Here is a 25,487-nt window from a genome sequence, read left to right on the forward strand (position 1 = left end):
GTACCCTGGCATAGACTTTCCCGGGGAGGCTGAGAAGTGCGATCCCCCGATAGTTGGAGCACACCCTCCGGTCCCCTTTCTTAAAAAGAGGGACCACCACCCCGGTCTGTCAGTCCAAAGGCACTGTCCCCGACCGCCACGCGGTGCTGCAGAGGCGTGTCAGCCAAGACAGCCCCACAACATCCAGAGACTTGAGGTACTCAGGGCGGATCTCATCCACCCCCGGAGCCCTGCCACCAAGGAGTTTCTTGACTACCTCGGCGACCTCAGCCCGGCTGATGGACGAATCCACCTCGGAGCCCTCAGCCTCTGCTTCCTCAATGGAAGACGTGACTGCGGGATTGAGGAGGTCCTCGAAGTATTCCTTCCGCCGCCCGGTGATATCCCCGGTCGAGGTCAACAGCTGCCCCCCTCCACTGTAAACAGCGTTGGTAGGGCACTGCTTCCCCCTCCTGAGGCGCCTGACGGTTTTCCAGAATCTCTTCGAGGTCGACCGATAGTCTTTCTCCATGGCCTCACCGAACTCCTCCCAGGCCCGAGTTTTTGCCTCCCCAACCATCCGGGCTGCAGTCCGCTTGGCCTGTCAGTACCTGCAGCTGCCTCTGGAGTCCCACAAGCCAGCCAGGCCCGATAGGACTCCTTCTTCAGCTTGACTGCATCCCTTACTTCTGGTGTCCACCACCGGGTTCGGGGATTGCCGCCATGACAGGCACCGGCGACCTTACGGCCAGAGCTCTGAGTGGCCGCGTTGACAATGGAAGTGGAGAACATGGTCCACTCGGACTCAATATCTCCAGACTCCCTCGGGATCTGGTCGAAGCTCTGGCGGAGGTGGATGTTGAATATCTCTCTGACAGGGGATTCGGCCAAACGTTCCCAACCGACCCTCACAGTACGTTGGGGTCTGCCGAGTCTGTCCAGCTTCCTCCCCCGCCATCGGATCCAACTCACCACCAGGTGGTGATCAGTTGACAGCTCCGCCCCTCTCTTCACCCGATGTCTTGGACACAATATTAACAATATTAATTATTAACACTTACGTGGTTTTGTTGCCTACTGCTGCACGATGCTTGAATGTCTTGAAAAGCTGCCGAGTGTTAGGAGCATTGCTCACCTTGTTGGTATAGAAAGACGTTTTAGCTGTGGTTACACTAGCAGTGAATGGGGAAAAAATTGACTGGTAGTCCCATAGGTCAGGAGGATTCTTGGTCTTGCGTTATTTCCCTTCAGCAGCCCTAAGTGTACTCAGCTGATTTGGAGGACAGAGGACAGAGGTAATCTAGACAGGACGTAAGTGTTAAGCGTAAGGTGTCAGTGATAGTGTCAGCATCTAGAGATACAAAGTTGGAAGGAAGAGAGGATGTCATTTTAGCAGAGAGGGTGCTATGGGAGAGAGAGAACAGGTTCCATCTAAAATAAATGGGTGTGGGTGTTGGTGTAGTGCATGTAGGAAGGTGCATGTTGAAAGTGATAAGAAGTGGTCAGAAATGTGAAGAGGTGTGACTTCTAATGTTATCTGTGGTGCAGATACGGGTTTAGATGAGATCAAGCTGGTTTCCTGATCTGTGAGTACAGGCTATGGCAAGGCGCGTGAGGTCCAAGAAGGCGGTGAGGGTGTGGAATTCAGAAGCATAGGGTTTCTCCAGGTGGATGTTGAAGTCCCCAAAGACTGTAAGAGGGCCGCCATCCTCCGGGAATGATGTGAGCAGCACATCTAAATCTTCAATGAAGTAGTAAAGAGGACCGGGAGGCGGTTAATTACAACAACACTGAGCTGAGTGGGAAAAGGGCTATTAACAGCATGGGATTCAAATGAATAGTTGTTACATAGGGAAGATAGTGTAGAATATTTCCAATTATTGTTGATAAGCAAACCTGTGCCTCCTCCTCTTCCAGTTTGGCGTGGACGAGGTCAGTCTTGTTCAAAGCTGACTGGCAGTTCCAGAGAGAGACAGAGTTGTAGAAGGGAAGGTGTGAATGGGACACTCGTGAGAATGAGTGCGTCGTGCCTTGCGTCTTGGGTGAGAACGCTGTCTGCGGTGGAGTACAGGAATAAACTTGAAACACACGATGTTAGTATACACTTTAATATAAAACAATGTATATTAAATATGCTGATGTGCCTTGCCGGTGTCTTTTCTCTTTGAGTTGCGCGGATAGAGTCGCAAGTCTCTACACTCGTTTGTCTGGTCACGCAGGTAGAGTGGCAGGTCTTTACTCTCGTCGGTCTTCACACGAGGAGGGCAGCACACGAGGGCTGACGCTACCGTTTAATGTGCCAGCCTAGAGGCACTGCTTAAGTATGTGTTGAGATACAGCTGGAACATGCCTTCTCGATTACCAAAACAAAGCCTGAATGACTTGAATGAGCCACAGATCAAACAGCGATCAACTAGCTCCGTGCTTTTAAGTGCAAAATTATAATGTCAAGCCACACTGTTAGACAAATAACTGTAATGTAACTGTTAGTAAATAACTGTAATGTCCATTGCATTGTGGGAATTTTGTGTGATGTCAAACACTCAATACAGTGATTTACTGTATCTTTTTAAATTGATGTACTATACTGTATTTCCCCTAACGGCCTTTGCCGGTCTTCAAACACAAAGTTATTATTTTGCTCTTTTTCTGAGTGAGTCCAAAGACTGGCGAAATTGTGAAGAGAAAAACAACAACAATAAACACCAGGGTATGATCCTTCACGGATGAGTCACCTCACGATATTTGAGTAGAAGAACTTTGAGTAGGTGAGACACTGCTCAATGCTCAATAGGATATGTACAGTAGACAGATAGTTTCCAGTTTATTGGGGATTACTAAATACAACTAATGGAGTCTAACCGACTTAAAATAAATCTCACCATAGGTTACAGCGTTGTGTCTGTGGAAATAGTAAAAAATATATATGTGTAAATAATATTGGAGAATGTTGTTATATTGGAGAATGTTATTGCAATAGTGAACTGTATTATGTACTGACAGATTTTTTGGGGTGTTATTAATTTATTTTGACTGGCAATGGAACAAAAGTGCTAACACCTTTGCAATCAGTCAACGAATAATGAAATAAAGAAGCTCAAATAATGTTAACCAACAACAGAGGTAACAGGTTAAATAGCAGACTTGCGCACTTGCACTTGTGATGACTTCGCTTCTCCTTGGGTATACTCGCACGACCGAGCATGTAAAAACCCATGCGCGTGACTTCATCGTTATTAGAAAATTTCCACTTGCAGTTTACAATTTCAAGTGGCCATGTTATAATTAGAAATATGGGTAAATGTGTGTGCTGTTGTTGTGTCCCACGAATTGCTACATTTTAATGTTTTAATCACAACAAGAATTTTTCGGCTTTAAATGATCACAATTCGAACACAAAACTGTAGCATAATATAATAGTAGCATAATCGTTGTAGTGGAGTAGACGGGGCGAGACCTTGGTTCAAGATAAAAGACCCCGGCTGTCTTTTATACCAATGTAACAAGAGTCAAGATATGGAAGGAAGGAGGTGGGAACCGGCAACCATTAAAACATTTAATCAAATAATAAAGTATAAAAGACAGCCGGCAGCCCCTTACGGACGACTGCCGGCCACATAAATATAAACTTAACATGTGTCCGGGCTCGGTCCTCTCTCCTCGACGGTCCGGTCGCTCGTTCCTTTTATATGCTCCCAATCTCCTACGTGATTCGAGCCCGGTGTGCGTACAGCTGGCGATTATTCACAATTACTCACCAGTCTCGAACCAAGGTCTCGCCCGTCTACTCCACCACAATCATTTATTAAATCTGGTTGTGCACTTGCACTTGTGTGGTTTCTGCTCCGTCATTCAGTTGTTCAGTCGGAAAATATAAACAAGTTTCTGTTATTCAGTAAAATAGCCTTGATCATAGATTAACATAGTAATCTACAGACATTAGCAGACATCTATCTAGCTAAAGCACAAAATATAAATGGCACATAAATCTAAGCACTGTCGTACATCAATTACGCAACACTGTATATTCTCAGTTTTAAGTGTGAATGGCTTTTACACTAATACCAGCTTTTTGTCTCTCTATGAGGCTCACAGACCAGCTCCAACCAAGCCTGATGATCTTGGATCATGTACCCCTTGGATATCGGAGGCCAATAGACCCAGCTTGCCCAGCCTGAGTCTCATCTTTGCACTGCCATGGACAAATGGTGCCTCGAGGGACCCAGTTCAATTAACTTTATATACACTTTATCTACCTTATATGCAAATGTTAATTTAAATTTTATATTTGTGTGAATGCGAAATTATGAAAAGCATGGCAGACCAAAATGATTTTAAATTGTTTGAATTGAGTATAAATACTTCACATATACTACATTGAAAAATGACGTGACACAAGGACTATGTTGATTGACATAAATAGCCTAAATACTTTTGAGACTAAAGGTTTGTAGCAAGTTAAGCCTTTCCAGATAATCCATTATGTTGTGCTGTTTGTATACATTGAGAAGTTAATTTACTAGTTTGCAAATAATAGAAAGTATCAAAGTGACTGAAAAAAAACAGCCTGTAGACTTGTTTTGTTTTGAGTGAGCCTACATAGCTTCAAGCTTGCATAAATGAATGCATCCAAGTATACATTTTATTGTCAAAACATATGTTTTTGTCAAAACATATTTTTTAAATATTTCAAATTTATTTTTGTATTACTTGTTTAGAATGGCAGTCGAATCAATCAGAATTATGCTAACACATTTTAATTTATAATCCAATAAGGTCTAAAATGGCCCTGATTCATTATTTAAGGCTTGATGCAGCATCTATGAACTGAAAGCATGCGGGCCACTTGAGTTTCAGCTGAAGAGCATTAACAAATGAACAAATAAATGACACACTTTTTCTGAATTTGATTACCCTAATTTATCCAATTTCCGCAGATCGTAGAATTATGGAAGCTCATTTCCGCCACGTGATAAATAAAAAATCTGGCTCTAAAAAGTCATAATTATGAGATTGAAGATCGAAATTATGAGATTGAAAATCATAATTTTGAGATAAAATGTCGAAATTTTTAGATGAGATTTAACTGAAGACCAGGCAAAGCACCCAAGTACGTGATAAAATGAATAAATGGCATAAATTACAGAATTAAATGAACATTTAAATACATAAACATTTTTGTGAACATTTTGCTTTCCTACAATATGAACGTATTTCGTGCACATAAACACGTTCTATACATACGCAGTAGGCCTACTTAAGGGTAGATGGGCCTAGGACTTACCAATGCGATGAGACGGACATTTATGTGAATCCAATATTTTGCCACAACATCACACACATATAAAAAGCATTTTGGAAATAATATGTGTAATTTTTTGGATTCTCTTTATATTTTGTTACTGTTAAACTATTAAACCTAAATAGGCAGATTTATTTATTTAAAACTGTTAAAGGCCAACTTCTAAGATAAAATAAGGTCCACAAACATGTTTGTTAATTTATCATGCTGACCTTTAAATGATCAAACTTCGTATTCCTTTACTTACGAGTGATATATTGTATAGCTTCTAAATAGCAAACGTTATATACAAAGTTATATGTATAGGCTATATGTCTGAATTAATTATTGCATTGATCTTTCAGCACATAGGAGCAAAAATAAATAATTCAAGGTAAGTTTAAAGAATTGTTTGACTATAGCTTATTACAACATTTTTGGAACAACAATTGCAGCATTTTTTCTACATGTTTGCTCTGCAATAGTCAGTTGTGTGGAAATGTTCCAGGATGGATGACCTTTGTGACTTTTTAAAGTTAAGAAATGTTTCCGCGGACACCATACAGGGAACACAGGATGATATTCATTTGAATTGTTTACATTTATAAAGATTCAACACACATAGTCCCTGAGAAATAAGGCCTAGGATTGCCCCTTTCATGTAAAATGTAAACCTTGGTGATAAAACGAGTAGTTGTAGTAGATGACAATACCTTTCTACTATCTCAAAATATTTGTAGGATAAAACTTGCGGAGGGGTTGAGTAGGACGGGTGGCATAGGGGGCTTACGCCACTTATGATTGAAAAACTTTTCACTTAACAAATAAATGCATTTACATTATTATGATTTATAATGTTTATGTGACGCGGGTTGTGGTAGGTAAGCGTTAATTTACACAATTAAACGCAGCTCTGAAGCGCTACTTGTGTCGTGACGTTAAACAGTAACTGATCCAGCCAGCATGTATCACTGTTTCAACAAACGTCATTCAGAATCGGAAAGACCTTTATTGCCAAGTATGTTTGCACATACAAGGAATTTGTTTTTGGTAACAGGAGCATCCAGTACACAGAAACAGTAAACAGAGACCATAACTGTCATGGTTCCACCTCTCCTTGTCAGGTATTTCTTGGTTTAGAGGTGGAATCATACAGAATCCTCTGTTTCATGTGGGAGAGAGACGATTTCATCTCTCTCTTGTCTCGTCATCGTTCCTACCCTCCTGTTCCCTAGTTTGTGTTGATTAGCCTTCCTTGATTGTAATCCCTTGCACCTGTTCCCTCTTGTTATCTTCCCTATAAGAATCCTCATGTTTCATTGTCCTGTGCGCGTTCATTGTATGTGATCCCTGTTTACCATACGTTCTTGCTGTTCTTTGCCAGAGTCATTGTTCCTGTTCCCTGGTCCATGTGTCTCAGTAAGTGTCAGTTTAGTGTTTGTTCCTAGTGTTTCTTTTTCTTAGTTTTGGTTTAGTAAGTCGGTGTCCTTTGTTTATTATCAAAGTATATTTATCCCTGTATTGTTTTTCCCCCATCGTGGGTCTTTGTTTTACCTGTTTGTTAGTATTTCTTTGTTAATAAATATCCTTGTTTACCCCACGTCTGAGTCCTGCCTGCACTTGGGTTCTCACGCCATGTTCTCCACTGAGTTTCATGACTGAATGAACGCGCCATACCGAACCCAGCAGGCAGTCAAGACGAACTGCTTGCGGTCCCGCCAGGCACGCCACCTCTGCGGTATCCGTCAAGGTAACGACGACCTGGGGACCTACGTCGATAGGTTCCTCGATGCCGCAGAGGAGGTGGTCTTTGGGGAGGAGGAGTTGGCGGTGTTGTTAAGCCGCGGCCTCAGGGATCCTCTGTCGCCAGCGGAGATGAGGATGCTGAGACCGCTGGACTTCGATGTCGTGTGGCGGTATGCCACGAATAGGTCGGAGTCCAGGGTCCCAGTTCAGTCCTGTTTTCCATCTCCGCTGGTCGCTATCCCGGAGGGTCGTACCCTGCAGGTCGGGGTTATGGGCATCACCACTCCCTCTCCCTCAACCTCTGCAGTCTCTCCACCACCATCTGGTCTCCGGGGCAAACGGGGGAGAAGAAATTCTTCGGGGTCTTCCTCTGAGGCCTCCAACCCCGAACCAGCAGAGCCCTTCACCTCGTTCCTTCAGCCGACCACCAGACGGGTGGGTCGGCTGAAAAAGAAGAGGCAGCGGAGGGCAGCTGGGAGTCCGGTGGTCCCGAGTCCGGTGGTCCCGAGTCCGGTGGTCCCGAGTCCGGTGGTGTCAAACCCCAAATATTTTTTGGGGGGGCGCCGTGGGGAGGGGACGGTCCGAGCGTCCAGCCCGGCCGCAGATTCCTCCCAGGAGCCGGAACCAAGCCCGGTCCAGGAGCCGGCACCAAGCCCGGTCCAGGAGCCGGCACCAAGCCCGGTCCAGCAGCCGGCACCAAGCCCGGTCCAGCAACCGGCACCAAGCCCGGTCCAGCAACCGGCACCAAGCCCGGTCCAGCAACCGGCACCAAGCCCGGTCCAGCAACCGGCACCAAGCCCGGTCCAGCAACCGGCACCAAGCCCGGTCCAGCAACCGGCACCAAGCCCGGTCCAGCAACCGGCACCAAGCCCGGTCCAGCAGAGACCGCCGTCAAGCCCGGTCCAGCAGAGACCGCCGTCAAGCCCGGTCCAGCAGAGACCGCCGTCAAGCCCGGTCCAGCAGAGACCGCCGTCAAGCCCGGTCCAGCAGAGACCGCCGTCAAGCCCGGCCGCCCAGCCGCCGCCGAAGTCAAGCCCGGCCGCCCAGCCGCCGCCGAAGTCAAGCCCGGCCGCCCAGCCGCCGCCGAAGTCAAGCCCTGGTCAGCCGGCCCTTCAGCCGGCGCCCAGCCCTGTCCAGCCGGCCCATCAGCCGGCGCCCAGCCCTGTCCAGCCGGCCCATCAGCCGGCGCCCAGCCCTGTCCAGCCGGCCCATCAGCCGGCGCCCAGCCCTGTCCAGCCGGCCCATCAGCCGGCGCCCAGCCCTGTCCAGCCGGCCCATCAGCCGGCGCCCAGCCCTGTCCAGCCGGCCCATCAGCCGGCGCCCAGCCCTGTCAAGCCCCCTGGGGCTCCGCGCTCTGGCGCGTTCCCCAGGGCTAGGACTTCCCCTCCCAGCCCTGCCCCTTCTGGACTTCCCCCGATGTGTTCTTGTTTGCCTCCACCCCCCCTCCCTTGTCTGTTATTTTTATTGTCCCACCCTAATCCACTCATTCTCCTTGCCTGTCTGCCCCTAGTCTTGTTTTCCATGTTTTGTTTGATCTTGTCTTTGTCTCAGTCTGCCTTGTCTTGTTCGTGCCTTTGAGGAGCATCAGGTTGCTGCTCCTTAAGGCGGGGGTTCTGTCATGGTTCCACCTCTCCTTGTCAGGTATTTCTTGGTTTAGAGGTGGAATCATACAGAATCCTCTGTTTCATGTGGGAGAGAGACGATTTCATCTCTCTCTTGTCTCGTCATCGTTCCTACCCTCCTGTTCCCTAGTTTGTGTTGATTAGCCTTCCTTGATTGTAATCCCTTGCACCTGTTCCCTCTTGTTATCTTCCCTATAAGAATCCTCATGTTTCATTGTCCTGTGCGCGTTCATTGTATGTGATCCCTGTTTACCATACGTTCTTGCTGTTCTTTGCCAGAGTCATTGTTCCTGTTCCCTGGTCCATGTATCTCAGTAAGTGTCAGTTTAGTGTTTGTTCCTAGTGTTTGTTTTTCTTAGTTTTGGTTTAGTAAGTCGGTGTCCTTTGTTTATTATCAAAGTATATTTATCCCTGTATTGTTTTTCCCCCATCGTGGGTCTTTGTTTTACCTGTTTGTTAGTATTTCTTTGTTAATAAATATCCTTGTTTACCCCACGTCTGAGTCCTGCCTGCACTTGGGTTCTCACGCCATGTTCTCCACTGAGTTTCATGACAATAACACAATAGAATACAGTACACAGATAATTTAAGTAAGATTATATGAAATACAAAACAAAAAACATAAGATAAAGATATAGAGGGTAAAGCTATGTGTGTATGTAAATATAAGTTTAAAATAAGAATGAGAATAGCATAAGGTATGTGCTATATACAGCAGAATGAATGAAATAGAATTTACAGAAAAAGTTGTACAAAATAAGATTGTTAATTATCTGGAGGATATGATTAATATTTCATATAATTATTAGTGCACAGCATTATTAATTGCACAGTGGCTAAAAAACATGTAAACTGTTCGATCGTTTAAGGGAAGAAGCTGTTTTTTGTCTGATTGTTTTGATGCTCAGTGCTCTGAAGCGCCGACCAGACGGCAGCATTGTGAAGAGATTATGGCTTGGATGTGAGAGGTCCATGGTGATTTTCTGAACACTTTCAAAGAGCTGAAGTGTTATAAAACAGCTGATCTGCAAAATAAACTACTTATTTCTAAATTCTAAGCGTAACATTTATTACGGTTTACAACTTTGTAATTTTACAGTCTAATCAAGGTGTGGGCCTTGTCATGGAGTACAGTTGGGATTAGGCACTTTCGTTTTAAATGTTCACATGAATGACCTATTTGAACAACTGCGATGTTGAGATGGCTGTATGCTTTATAATGAACTATTTTGTGTATGCAAATGATTTGCTCCACGTAGTTCTGGCTGCCAATAGCTACTGAATATATGTGTTTTAAATACTACACTGCTAACCATTTCCTTGTATTAATACAGTAAGTTACTGTATTTTGATTTACAGTACTGTACTGTAATACATTATTATAATACAAAAATATTACTTTATAGCTACAAAACAGTAATTTAGTGTATTTTTTCAATATTTTGTAATTTAGTCTTTTTTTATTCTATTTGTATTAAATTTGCTGTAATACCTATATTGCCACACTATTACTATTTAAATACAAAAAATATTATATATTGTAGCTAGTTTAGATATAAATCTATAGCTATTCATATTACAAAACTGCTATTCTTGACATTATAATTCAAAAGACAATGAATTTTTTTATTTAATAATTTCATTGAAACAAATTTTATTTGAATATAAGAAAAAATTAAACGGTTGAAACCTGACATGACAAAATATCATTCTGGGGTTGAGCTTTGTTTTCGGGCGGTCCCTTTTTTGTCTTGCCATGGTGTCGATACATATGACACTTAAATGATTGAAACCTCTCAAAAGTGAAAGGGCACTAAGGTATACCACATATAAAGCGGTGATTAGCCACATTCTTGTGTAATTTTACACCTGAAGTGAAAGCATTTAAATCAATTCAATTCAAGTTTATTTATATAGTGCTTTTCACAATTTGCATTGTTCCAAAGCAGCTTTACAGGGGCAAACAAGTAAACAGAAAAGGTAAAACACAGCACAGTTCATGTTGTTTATACAACCAGCAAGATCATTCTAATTAATAATATCTAATTAATAAATAAATGCAGTCTCCCGGTGAGCAAGCCAACACTGCCCTGCTGTGGCGAGGAACCAAAACTCCAATGATTGATTAATGGAGAAAAAAACCTTGGGAGAAACCAGGCTCAGCTGGGAGGGCCAGATCCCCTCTGACGTGTCATAGCTGCACTCAGTGACCCCATTTAATATTGTAGTACATGACTTGCAGTTGTAACTGGACATCCTAGGATGACTTGTATGGTTTAAAAATGACAAAATCCAGCCAAAATTTCAATGGTGAGACTGTAACACAAAAAGACAAAAAATAACAAAATCTGTTAGCCATAGAAATAAGTACAAATTGTGAACTAAATGGTGAAAGAGAATTCAGTAACACTTTACTATAAGGTTTTGTTCCATAACATGTATTAATGGTTTAGCTAATATGAACTAACAATGAACAATATCTTTTTCAACATTAGTTAATTCCTAATGAATTATCAGATATTATTAATGTGAATAGAGATAAATTGATTGATTTAAAAATGTATTGCCAAATGTTAAAATGTATTAACATCCTATGTTAACAAATATAACTGTCACATGTAGCCTACAGACGCAAGACAATGGAGTACAATCCAACGGATAACATTTATTATTGACACACAGGAACGGGGAACACGCAAACATAATCAATAACCGACAACTAACTTAGGAAAACACAGGGCTTAAATACAAGGGAAAACGTAATCAAGGGAAACTGAAACTAAAGAGGGACTAATTAACCAATAAAGAATTCAGACACGGCCCCCCAAAAAAAAATCCAGTCCAGGTGCTCATAGGGAGGTCGGATGGGACCAGCTGGGCAGCATGCTCTGGCTGCTGGGCAGCTGGCTCTGAACGACCGGACGGGACCGTCTGGAAGGCCTCTGGAAAGCCGGACGGGACTGACTGGAAGGCCTCTGGAAGGCCGGACAGGACCGGCTGGAAGGCCTTTGGAAGGCCGGACGGGACCGGCTGGATGGCCTCTGGAAGTCCGGTCGAGACCGGCTGGATGGTATCTGGATGGCCGGACGGGACTGGCTCTGAGAGCAGGTTCCCTTTTACCGGCTCTTGCAGCTGGTTGGTGGTGGAGTCTGTCAGCTGGGCAGCGATCTTTGGTGGATCTAGAGGCTGGGAAGCGGGCTTCGCAGACCTCGGATTTCTGCGCGCTCTGGCTCAAGTGGAGGACTTCGGAGAGATCTCGAGGTGAGTCGGATCGCTCGCCGCATGCATGGACGGGATTGGATGATGATTGATCTCATCCGGGATGGTTTCACCCAAACGGAGTTGAGCACCCAATAGCCCCCCGAGTGAGATCATTAAACTCCTCAACGGGTCTGTCCTTGAACTCAGGACACAGACACCGAAGAGAGTCATCATCCAATCCCAACAAAAAACACACATTAAGAGAGCGATCATTCAACCTAACCTCTTGACTCAGAATGAGGAAGTCCTCCACATATCTCTCCAGAGGACGGTCGTCCTGGCTGAGGTAGATAATCAATGTTTAAGGTCGGTTATTCTGTCACGTGTAGCCTAGAGACGCAAGACAACGGAGTACAATAAAACGGATTACATTTATTATTGACACACAGGAACAGGGAACACGCAAACATAATCAATAACCGACAACAAACTAAGGAAAACACAGAGCTTTAATACAAGGGAAAACGTAATCAAGGGAAACTGAAACCGGTGGATCCAGTTCCGGTGGTCCCAAATCCGGTGGATCCAGTTCCAGTGGTCCCGAGTCCAGAGATCCTGTGTCCCCTGTGTTCTCGATGTCGCAGTCCGACTCCCAGTCCGGTTCAGCAACCAGCGCCAAGTCACGTCCAGCTGGTCTTCCTGCCGGCGCCAAGTCCCGTCCAGCCGACCTTCCTGCCGGCACCAAGTCCCGTCCAGTTGGTAGCCAAGCCTGTCCCCTCAAGGACTTCCCCTGTCAAGCCTTCCGGGGATTCGCGCTCCCGAGCGCCACCCCAGGCTAAGAATTGTTTTACCCCCCGTGGGTCTTTGTTTTGTGTTTCTTGTAAATAAATCCTTTTGTTATCCCCATCCATGTTGCTGCCAGCATTTGGGTTCTCCTCTCCGAGTAATTCATAACATGCCCGCCCTCCTCTCTCCGACGTAAAGTGTCATTACGTAAAGGCGGAGCCAGCGGCGCTCGTTACCAATGTATGTGCAATGATTTGAGGCTTTGAAAACTTGTTTAAAGTGTTGTAAGCAACATTTCTACAAATATGCTACCATATAATACTTATTCGCCATCTGAATGTGAAACAGTTGTAACTGTAACTCGCTGTAACCTTTAGCCTTGCTGTAATGTGCCAGGCAAAAAGTGCGCCACAACGTCAAATCACGTCAAATCACACAGAGCACAACTCCTGGCTGCAGCAAGAGGAGGATTTCGGGCAGTTCGGTAAGTTTGCAATCTGGTTTATTTTATGTGTTTCATGCAAACCTATTATTTAGTTTTAGCATTTTGCACAACAGTTTGTCACAATGTTGAATTAAACGTGGAATGAGAGAGAAAGGGTCGCCAAAAAACGTTGCAGTCTGCCTCAGAAATTAAACTAGATTTCCACCCACTACTTAAACCCGATTTACACAACCCACTTAATTAATCATGAGGGTTTCGGTAAGTATATTTTCTATCGAATTGTTGAAGTTCGTTTACAATGGCATGGTAGGTAAATGACTTGTATTTGGCAATAGATAGACTCCCGTTAACCAATTTACTCCCGTTAAGTTTATACAAGCTGCAGGTCATCTCTGAGAATCTTGCTCAAACATACTGTAGGTGGAGCAGTGTGATGTTTTTGTAATGAAAGTGTTAATTTTTCAAGGATCTTTTGAGTAAACTGAAGTACACATATATTTGTCAGCTGTAGGATTCTCAGATTGCCATTTTCAGTTATTGGGCATAGTGATACCAGTTACTTATATGATATAACTGAATATTTAGTATATTGGTATAGCATAACGTTTTTTTATTTAAGTAGAAAACAGGATGTTGGGGGTGAATCATTCATTCTCCCCATGTTCCTGTAGTTCAATTGGTAGAGCATTGCGCTAGCAACTCAAAATCATGGGTTCCCAGGGAAAAAAACATACTGATAAAAGACATGTACTGTATAGACAAAATCCACTGTATGTCGCTCTTGATGAAAACATCTGGCAAACGCATAAATGAAAATGTTCTCAGGAGGCTGAGCCCCCTATCCCCTCAAACCCTAGCAACGCCCCTGCGTAGGAGCCGTAGATTATTTAAGGGGCTATGCAACAGCACTGTGTCTCTACAGATCGGTTGAGTTTATGAACGTTATGGCCAATCAGAGAAATCGGCACTCCTGTCCAGTTTTAAGTGCGAGATTATTACAGAGGTCATCAAAAACAACGTTGTTATATTGAGGTAGTTCTAGAATTTTTTCAAGATTCATCTAAAGTCATTGACTGTTTTTGTGAAAGGGAACGCTATTTGCACTATTTCTATATACAGTTTAATGCAAATTAACAAATGCTGTGTAGCTTCTGCAGTGTGAAGATGTTTCTGTTGATGTAAGTAACATGAACGGTCTATTTTTGGGCAAATTGGCAAATCAGTTCCAGTTGCCTTGGAAAATGTATTTTTGAAATCTTTTTAATGCTGTTTGTTTATTTTTGTTTGTTTGTTTGTTTATTTCAGGCAATGGCACCAAAAAGTATATTTATAGTTTATAGATTTTTATAGATTTTTATATTTATAGACAAATATAGTTAAGTCATATAGTGAAAAAAATAAAAATAAAATAAAAAAATAACTGAATATACAGTATTTAAATATGACAATCAAATTCTGCCTGAAAGGGAGTGGGAAGAAGACAATTTATTTAATCCCACCCCAGGTCCCCATTTGGTGATTATACATTGAGCTTCATTGTTACTTTACTCACAGATTGTTACAAATGTTATATCATGGTGGAGTTGCCACAATAACAAGTATTTATTTTAACAACAGTTTGTTCCAACAAGTAGAAGAATAGACAATATACCAGCGATAGTAATGGACAATATACCAAGATGGTAATGGAAAATATACCAACGATGGTAGGAAACATTGAGCACATGTTAACACTTTGAGACAGAGTACAACAGCAATATAATTTAAAGACCCTCATCTCTGTATTTTGACCAGACCCGATGTTTATATAACAGTTTAAATTGATAAATAGTTTGGCATGGCTTTTGTTCCAAGTCCAGTTTGTTCCATAGTTTCACTCCACATACAGACACACAATAATGTTTACGAGTGGTTTTGGTTCCTGGTAATGAAAAATATCCAAAACCTCTCAAGTTATGAGCTCGCACTGGAGTTTTAAAAAAACGTTGTAAATTAGGCGGTAATAATTTGTTAAATGCTTTATATAAGACTATTGATGTATTATATTTTACAAGATCATCAAGTTTTAACAACTTTGACTGCGTAAACAGATTATGAGTATGTTCTAGAAAACCAACCTTGTGAATGATCCTCACAGCTCTTTTCTGTAAAATGATCAGAGGATTTATTGTGTTCTGGTAATTATTTCCCCAGACTTCAACACAAAACATAAGGTATGGTAATACCAGAGTACAGTATAAAGTACGGAGTGCATTTTCATCAAGGTATAGTTTTACTTTATTTATAATTGAGAGGCTTTTGGAGATTTTTCTTTTTATGTGTCTGACATGGGGTTTCCAGGACAATTTACTGTCAATTATTACTCCCAAAAATTTATTCTCACTCACAATTTCAATTTGGGTACCATCAATACTTATTCTCTGTTCAGGCATTTTGTTGCGATTACCAAACATCATTAACTTTGTTTTATTTATATTCAAGGATAATTTATTAGTGTCCATCCACTTTTTTATTATAGTTATTTCCCTGTTTACCGTATTTACGAGCTCATTATAATCATCACTACTACAGTTCTGTTCAAAATTATTCAACCCCCAATGCTGTAAATGGTTTTAGGGAATTTAGTGTACATTTGTAATTGTATTCAGAATGAAATCCTACAAGGACTTCTTAAAGAACCATATGCAACTAAAATGACATCAATTAGTTTTGTAATACAGTAGTAAATGTTTCTTTTGTGAATTCTTCATTGACATAATTATTCAACCCCTTAAAGACTAGCACTCTGAAGAACAGAGGTTCAATGAAGTGTTTTCAATCAGGTATTGAAAACACCTGTGGATATCAGGGAGCAGCAATAAAGCCTAATAAGCACCAATTTGGCAGCTTTAAAATGACTGTGATACTCAGCTCCTTCTAGACATTTACTGGTGTGGTTACAAACATGGTGGTGAGGTCAAGAGAATGGTCCAGGAAGACAAGAGAACAGGTGATTACTCTTCACAGGAAGGGCAATGGCTATAAGAAGATTGCAAAGATGTTAAACATACCAAGAGACACCATAGGAAGCATCATTCGCAAATCCAAGGCAAAGGGCACTGTTGAAACGCTACCTGGTCGTGGCAGAAAGAAGATGCTGACTTCGACTGCTGTGCACTACCTGAAGCGTAGAGTGGAGAAAAGTCCCCGTGTGACTGCTGAGGAACTGAGAAAAGATTTGTCAGATGTGGGTACTGAAGTTTCTGCTCAGACAATACGGCGCACCCTGCGTAATGAAGGCCTCCATGCCAGAACTCCCAGGCGCACCCCCTTGCTGTCCCCAAAGAATAAGAAGAGTCGACTGCAGTATGCCAAAAGTCATGTGGACAAACCACAGAAGTTTTGGGATAGTGTTCTGTGGACTGATGAAACAAAATTAGAACTGTTTGGGCCCATGGATCAACGCTATGTTTGGAGGAGGCCTATGAAGAAGAGAACACCTTGCCTACTGTGAAGCATGGCGGGGGGTCAATCATGCTTTGGGGCTGTTTTGCTTCTGCAGGTACTGGGAAGCTTCAGCGTGTGCAAGGTACCATGAATTCTCTTCAGTACCAGGAGATATTGGATGACAATGTGATGCATTCCGTCACAAACCTGAGGCTTGGAAGACGTTGGACCTTTCAACAGGACAATGATCCCAAGCATACCTCCAAGTCCACTAGAGCATGGTTGCAGATTAAAGGCTGGAACATTTTGAAGTGGCCATCGCAGTCACCAGACTTAAATCCGATTGAGAACCTCTGGTGGGACTTAAAGAAAGCAGTTGCAGTGTGCAAGCCTAAGAATGTGACTGAACTGGAGGCTTTTGCCCATGATGAATGTGCGAAGATACCCGTAGATCACTGCAAGACACTTGTGTCAAGCTATGCTTCACGTTTAAAAGCTGTTATAACTGTAAAAGGATGTTGTACTAAGTACTAAGATTGAATGTCACTTGGGGGTTGAATAAAACTGATAATGACGTGAGCTCAGAAAAGACATTTGGCGTTATTTCATTATAAATGTTATGTTATATTTGTCTGACCTACACGTGCCTCTTTGATTTAATTGTAAGCAGGATGACTGAATGATCATAATCAATGTCAAACCGACCAAAACAATCAATTTCAGTGGGGGTTGAAAAATTATGAACACAACTGTATAGAATATATTCGTGTCTTCTGCAAATAGTATGAGTTTAAGTTCTTTGGATGTATTAAAAATATCATTTATATACACATTAAACAGTTTTGGCCCCAATACTGACCCATGGGGGACACCACAAACAATATCAAGAGTATCTGATAAATACTGACCGATTTTTACAAACTGTAACCTCCCAGTTAAATAACTTTTTTACCAATCTGCAGCCAGCCCCCGAATTCCATATCTTTCCATCTTATTTAATAGTATTGAGAGATTAATAGTATCAAAGGCTTTTTTTAGATCAATGAAGATACCAACTGCATACTTTTTTGCTCCAGTGCATTAGTAATTTCTTCAATAGCTTCAATTATTGCCATTGAGGTAGTTCTTTTGGCCTTAAAACCATACTGACCATCATTAATTGATGTTTATCGAGAAACTTTTCAAGTCGAGAATTGAAGAGTTTCTCTAAAATTTTTGAGAACTGAGGCAAAAGAGATATTGGTCTGTAATTAGTATAAGCGTGTTTGTTATCCTTTTTGAAGACTGGAATTACTTTAGCGATTTTCAGTTTACTTGGAAAGCAGCCAGTCTGAAATGACAAGTTACAAATATAAGTTAAGGGTTTTACAATATTCAGTATAACTTTTTTAATCAATGTCATGCTGATATCATGACAGTCAGTGGAGGACTTACTTTTACATTTCAACACAATGTTTGTCACTTCCTGCTCATTTGTAGGTGAGAGGAAGAATGACAAAGAATTCCGTTCAATAGCTGATTTTGCAACTCCATTGTCTGGAATATCAGCAGCTAACTTAGGGCCAACATTTACAAAAAAATTGGTCATATTATACTCTTCACCATTTTCATCAATGAAGTGATCAGGATATGTCAACTTTGAGGATCCTTGTTTGATTAGACTATTCAAAACATCCCAAGTTCCTTTTATATTGTTTTTATGTTCATATAGTTTTTTTGATAATATAACCGTTTGCTTGTTCTTATAATATCAGTTAATTTAATTTTTGTACTTCTTATATCTTTGTTCCACTTCTTTTGTTTTTACTTTAATGAACAATTTATAGAGATTGTTTTTCTTTTTACAGGCATTAATTATTCCTTTCGTAATCCAGGGGCTTTTTTTAAGTTTTTCCTTTATAAAGTATTCTTTCACAGGGCAATGTTTGTTGTGCAAGAAAGTGAAGATATCTAAAAAATTACAATAAGCACTGTCCACATTTAGTTCTCTGTAAACTAAAGTCCAATCCTGGAGCGCTAAGCTAATGTTTAGGGCATGAATCATGTCCTCAGTAATTTTTCGTTTAGAGATTTTTGCCATAGTGTCTTCCGTTTTCCTGAGATTACAGTCATACAAAGTAAAAACAGGTAAGTGGTCAGTGATATCACATATAAATAGGCCACTGATGATTTGATTTCCCATAATGTTAGTAAAAATGTTGTCAATGATTGTGGCACTATGTGACGTTATTCTGCTCGGTTTCGTTATAGTTGGGTACAGAGACGAGCTATACATTGTGTCAGTGAAGTCATCAATATTTTTTTGTTTGGTTGGATTCAACAAGTCAATGTTAAAATCACAACAAATAAATATGTTTTTTTGGTTTATAGTTGAAAACAATTTACCCATCCACTCATTGAAAATTTCTGTGCTTGAACCAGGTGCCCGGTATACACAACTCATGAAGATATTTGCCTTTTTATCATTATGAATTTCCACTGTTATACATTCAAATAAGCCATCCACAGCTATGGCCATATCAGTTAAAACATTAAATTTAACAGACTTATGAAGGTACAAAGCAACTCCCCCTCCTATTTTGTTTAATCTGTTTGTATATCTTAATTCATAGCCATCAAGACAAAAATCGATACCTTTGTCATCGTTAAACCAGGTTTCAGTAATTGCAATAATGCTAAATGGATGAGCGAAGTGTTCCAAATAATCTTTGATAGCCTCAAAGTTAGTATACATGCTTCGACTATTAAAGTGTATTATCGACAGGTTATCTTCTGATGTTACACTGTTTTCACATTGTTCTTGGGTAAAATAATTGCAATTTTTAACAATCGAAGAGAAAAAATTATTGTCAGGGTCTATCTCACCATCAGTCTCTGTTATGGTGTGCTCTTGATACTCACACGTTTCCAGTTCCATTTGTTGATGTTGTAGGATGTTCTGTAACATGTCCATTTCAATACTTGATGTAGTTTGTGATCTTGGTATGTTTAGCATATTGATGATGTAGAGAGTCACAAGCTACTTTGATACCAGGTGCTGCATCAATGTCAATACTTATCAAGATCTTCAATCCTCTTCACCACCAAAACTTTTGCTTCCTCCGGTGTCCCATTTAATTTTATGAAGATCTTACAGTTAGTTACCCAGGTTTGTTGAATCTTGCCTTGTTTTCTAAGTTGTCGTGCAATCCTTGCGATGTCAAGCATTTTTTTTTTGTCAAGTGTTCATTAATGAAAACATTTGTGCCTTTCAGTTTTCGTCCTTGCTTCAGAAGTGCTATTTTCTTTTTCCGATTGGTAAGCCTCATAATGACCACTGGAGGTCTCTCGTTCTTCGTGGGCAGTGGGTGACACGCCTCGATGTGCTCCAGGTCCATCTCTATCCCCCTTTTCTGGAGGTAGTAAGCAACCTGCTGCTCCACCGACTGTGTCTCCTGGTCACTGAGCTCCCCGCTGTTCGCGGCCACCGCACGCGCATAAAAGCGAGGCCTGATCTTGATGCCGGTGATGACCACATCGTTCATGCGGGAGTATTGCTCCAGCTCGTCCACTCGCCGCTCGATGACCACTCAAATTACCCTCTTGATTGATCTACAGTCTTACTGTTTTCTTAGGTAATTTTTATTTATTTTTAATTGCCATATAGTATTTAAATCACCCTATTTTGGTTTGATTTAATATTTAATAAATCATTACTGCACCTTTATACACCCAATAAATACATTTTTTAATGTATGTTACAGATTGTTCATGTCACTGATGTATAGATAGAGGGTATAGAAAGACGCCTGCTGTCATTCTCTAAATCATTGGTTATTAAATAGTAATTCAAATTGTAAGACAATTGTTTTATTAATTGTTTGACAATTTTTTACATACAGTACATACATTTGTTATACTCAATATTTATTTACTGGCCATTATACAACCAGCTATTTGTTATCTCAACTTCCACTGGGGTTATAACAAACAGTTGACTGTACATTATTCATTTATGTACATTTATTTAGTGGTCATTTTCATCAGATAAATGCTATGCTCACATTTAAAGTGTTCTAAAAGTATACTCTTTTTGCAGATTGATTGCAGTGTCATACAACTTATGACAGATGACCAGCTGAAGGATTATCTCCCTTCCTATGGTGACCGACTGGCTGTTCATGGATATTATAGGCGAAAAGAAAAAGATCCCTGCGGAAGAAAAACAAAACTGTTCAATCTGTTGAAAAAATCCAAGCAAGAAGCACAGGTGACATTGACAACGTTTGTGAAAAGATCCCCAAAAATGCTCAAAGAACATGAGAAAAATTGAAGTGGGGTGGATGCATTTTTGTTTACACAAGTCCGAACCAAGAAAGTTGGAGGTACACGGAAGATTTCTGTGTCAAAAGACTGTAGAAAGATAGACTTGCTGGAAAAGGCTGCTGAGTTAGTTTTTCCTGGTGAAAAATGTTCAGCGTGAAGCTTTACAGATTCAGTCTTGCGTTTCTACTTGACAACCAAAAAGAAAATCATCTCTAGTGTCTCAGACAGTGAGGCAGACAGTGGAACAGTTAGACAGGGAGGTGAAAACATGCAAGATTCCAGGGATCCCATACATTCAGGTGAAAGCAGTCAGTTGACTGAGAATGTAGAGCCAGACATTATACAGGTGCTGGCCATATAATTAAAATATCATCAAAAAGTTAATTTATTTCACTAATTCCATTCAAAAATTGAAACTTGTATAATGTTTACATTCATTCCACACAGACTGCTATATTTCAAATGTTTATTTCTTTTAATTTTGATGATTATAACTGACAACTAATGAAAACCCCAAATTCTGTATCTCAGAAAATTTGAATATTACTTAAAACCAATACAAAGAAAGGATTTTTAGAAATCTTGGGCAACTGAAAAGTATGAACATGAAAGTATGAGCATGTACAGCACTCAATACTTTGTTTGGGCTCATTTTGCCTGAATTACTGCAGCAATGCGGCGTGGCATGGAGTCAATCAGTCTGTGGCGCTGCTCAGGTGTTATGAGAGTCCAGGTTGCTCTGATAGTGGCCTTCAGCTCTTCTGCATTGTTGGGTCTGGCATATCACATCTTCCCCTTCACAATACCCCATAGATTTTCTTTGGAGTTAAGGTCAGGTGAGTTTGCTGGCCAATTAAGAACAGGGATACCTTAAACCAGGTACTGGTAGCTTTGGCACTGTATGCAGGTACGAAGTCCTGTTGGAAGATGAAATCTGCATCTCCATAAAGTTGGTCAGCAAAAGGAAGCATGAAGTGCTCTAAAACTTCCCGGTACCCTGATATAAAAAAGAAAAGGAAAACTTCCTGGGACCCTGATTTCCAAAGGAAATGCAAAATTTACTTTCATCAGAGAACATAACTTTGGACCACTCAGCAGCAGTCCAGTCCTTTTTGTCTTTAGCCTAGGTGAGACGCTTCTGACGCTGCACCTGTATGTGTTGGCAGTAGCACTGTTCTTGCAACAGGGAATGATGATGTTTAATTTAAAGACTCCATAACTAACATGGCTAATAACAAGTGTGATTGAGATTGATGCAAGCAGACAGCCAGATTTGGAGGAAAGTGCTATTGTAACATTCTCAACAGGACACATCTCTGGAATGGAAGATGTCAAGCTTGATGACACCTTGCCTCTCTTAGAGGATTTATATCCTGTGCCTTCTCCAATTGATAACCCACCAGAGCCCTTTGTTCAGAACCAAATGGCGAAGAACATTCTTGTTGTTTATCTAGGTCAGGTACTTCAAGAGCTTATTATACATTTTTGTGATCAAAGTGTCTTGATGGATGACATTTCCATGAGAGTTATTCTTAATGATGGACGGTTGGAAAATGCTGTTGATGAAGGGGACGTTTTGAGAGCTGTGCTTTCTGAGTTTTGGCATGACTTTTATGAACAATGTACTTTGGGAAATAGATTTAATGTCCCTTATCTATGACATGACTTTGGTGAACAACAGTGGGAAAGCATTGGCAGAATCATTGCATACACTGTAACATTTTTCCAGGATTTCACAAGATTTACAGTTGAAACTTGGAGAATTAGAATATCGTGCAAAAGTTAATTTATTTCACTAATGCAACTTAAAAGGTGAAACTAATATATGAGATAGATTCATTTCATGCAAAACAAGCGGTGATTTGTAATAATTGTGATGATTATGTCTTACAGCTCATGGAAACCCCAAATCCACAATCTCAGAAAATTAGAGTATTGTGAAAAGGTGCAATATTCTAGGCTCAAAGTGTCCCACTCTAATCAGCTAACTAAGCCATAACACCTCCAAAGGGTTCCTGAGCCTATAAATGGTCTCTCAGTCTGGTTCAGTAGGATTCACAATCATGGGAAAGACTGCTGACCTGACAGTTGTGCAAAAAAAACATCATTGACACCCTCCACAAGGAGGGAAAGCTTCAAAAGGTAATTGCAAAAGAAGTTGGATGTTACCAAAGTGCTGTATCAAAGCACATTAATAGAAAGTTATGCACAAGTAACAGGGATGACCACAGCCTGGAGAGGATTGTCAGGAAAAGGCCATTCAAAAATGTTGGGAACTTTCACAAGGAGTGTACTGAGGCTGGTGTCATTGCATCAAGAGCCATCACACAGACGGATTCTGGACATGGGCTTCAAATGTCATATTCCTTTTGTCAAGCCACTCCTGAAAAAAAAACAACGTCAAAGAGTCTTACCTGGGCTAAAGAAAAGCAGACCAAGGGTCTCATGTACAGACTTGTAAGTTAAAACATTACGCAACTAAAACATTGCGTACGGACAAAGCTGTCAATGAGCGTACATACAAAAAAACTCAGTTTTATTGATCTCTGCGTATGCAGGATCCCACGCATATTCTCTTAGTATATCACAATTAACGTGAAATTGAGCGCACATGCACAGCACTCTGTCTCCTCCCTCAATCAAATAAATTTGAATATGGTAATGAGTCCACTTTGGCAAAACCAAGCAGCAAGAAAATGGAAAAACCAAGCAGCAAGAAACGAAAATTTATGGAATTATTTGGAACTTTGTCCTCTGGAATTAATAACAAAAGGAAAAACCGTCCACGCGGTGGGATCTGAAAATGGCACTTTAAGTGAAATTAAAAGGAAATGGCAGTATTTAAAAGTGGAAGTCAAGCGGAAAACTGCTGCGCACTGACAAAGTATGGTCAAAACTGGTGTTGGGATCAGGGGTCAATGAACTCGCACCCTATGAGCAGAGAGTTGCCTCCATTATGGGGGACACTTCACTCTCTGGAGTAGTATCCGTTGCTGTGGGAGACTCGAATGTAGTACAGGACTGCCCGAAGGTAATTTATTATTTATTTGCTTAACGTTGGAACACACCAGCCTGCAATTTATTTCAAAATGCATGCAATCTAGCTCAATTACACTACATATTTTTCGTATCATTTGCATTTATGCCAAATACGTGTACTCATTAATAATGAACAAACTAAAATCACAGTTAACATGTGCCTGTGTCTATTTAGACTTGTGTGGTGTGATGAACATAAAAGTTGTCCTGAGTGTTCAAAATTGGGGAGAAAGGCAGCTCAAATAATTGTTTGAGTTTATTGATCAGTAAGTTCAAAATACAGCGCTGGGTTGTCTCAGACACAACGTCTTACAAAGAACCAACCCAGGAAAACAGTTTCACATCATATTTATACTATTTGTCGACATGTCTCTTCTTTTTGCTGGGCATGGCGTCCACCTGATTCTCGTCCAATCAGCTTTCACTTCTTTGTTCTCCAAATTTCTGCAAAACATCACATTACAAGACCCCACACCCACCTTCTGCCCAACACCAGCTTTCCTAGGTCATCAGTCACTGCTATATGTGTGTGTGCACATTCCATCTCACTCTGTTTCTACATTTCAGTTTGTTATCTGCACGCACAGACTCTGAGGCTCCAACTGCCTTTCCGCTGCTTCCTCTAAAACACTCCTCAGCTAACAACATACATTCCACATACCTTTCCCCCACCCCTACACAACTGCAGCCAAAGATGCCCCCTCTATCTCACACACTCACATTCCTCTGCTGCAAGCACTTCATCATCAGCACATAGCTTGGGTATCAAATGCATATATTAAAACACTCACAATGTTATGACTTCACCTCTAAATAAGACAAAACTAATTAAATGATTAAATGTATTTACGTAACTGATTAAATGATTAAATCCTTAAGGTGCAACAGCAGGAACGTCCACTGGCACGCACACAGAGTCCACCCTTCCGGAGCAGCCAGAGCCCTTTGTGTCCGACATTTCCAGTACTCCCCCCAGTGCTGAGTCCCGTCCGTCTGGCCGCGTCTTGACACATGCTGTTCTGGAGTCACAACAGCAAACCGTTCGGGCCATCGGAGAAATTAATAGTCACCTGCAAAATATCAGTGACGCACTCACAGATATAAGTCAGTCATTAAAGGAATTGGTCCAAAAATAAACATTGTGTCTGATTACCATTTATATTGTCGCAATCACATGTTGACGGGCCTGAATGGCTTGTTTGTTGGGCTGTGCATACACTGGTCCTGGGTCGGGGTCATCTGGTGGTGCCACCACCTCACCACGTGGTATGCCGTGCCTGTACGCAACGTTGTGCAGCACACCACAGGCCAGCACGATGCGGCACACCTTGTCAGGGCAGTACAGCAGCATTCCCCCAATCATGTCAAGGCAGCGCCACCGACATTTCGGCTGCCCAATGCTCTACAATGCGAGAATGAGCATCATTGTATCTGCGCTCTCGGTCAGTTTGTGGGTTGGTGAGGGGGGTTAACAACCACACCTTTAGTGGATAACCGCGGTCTCCTGATGGGCATTTGAATGATTTTAATATTTTTTATTTAGAAACATAACTTTAAGTGCATCACTCACCAAGAAGCCACCCATCGTGCACCCTGCCAGCTTGGAGCCTCATCCCAACCATGCTGTTTGTAAGTATGAATGAATCATAGGTTGACC

The sequence above is a fragment of the Triplophysa dalaica genome, chromosome 6, assembly GCF_015846415.1.
Source record: "Triplophysa dalaica isolate WHDGS20190420 chromosome 6, ASM1584641v1, whole genome shotgun sequence".
Taxonomy (NCBI): Eukaryota; Metazoa; Chordata; class Actinopteri; order Cypriniformes; family Nemacheilidae; genus Triplophysa; species Triplophysa dalaica.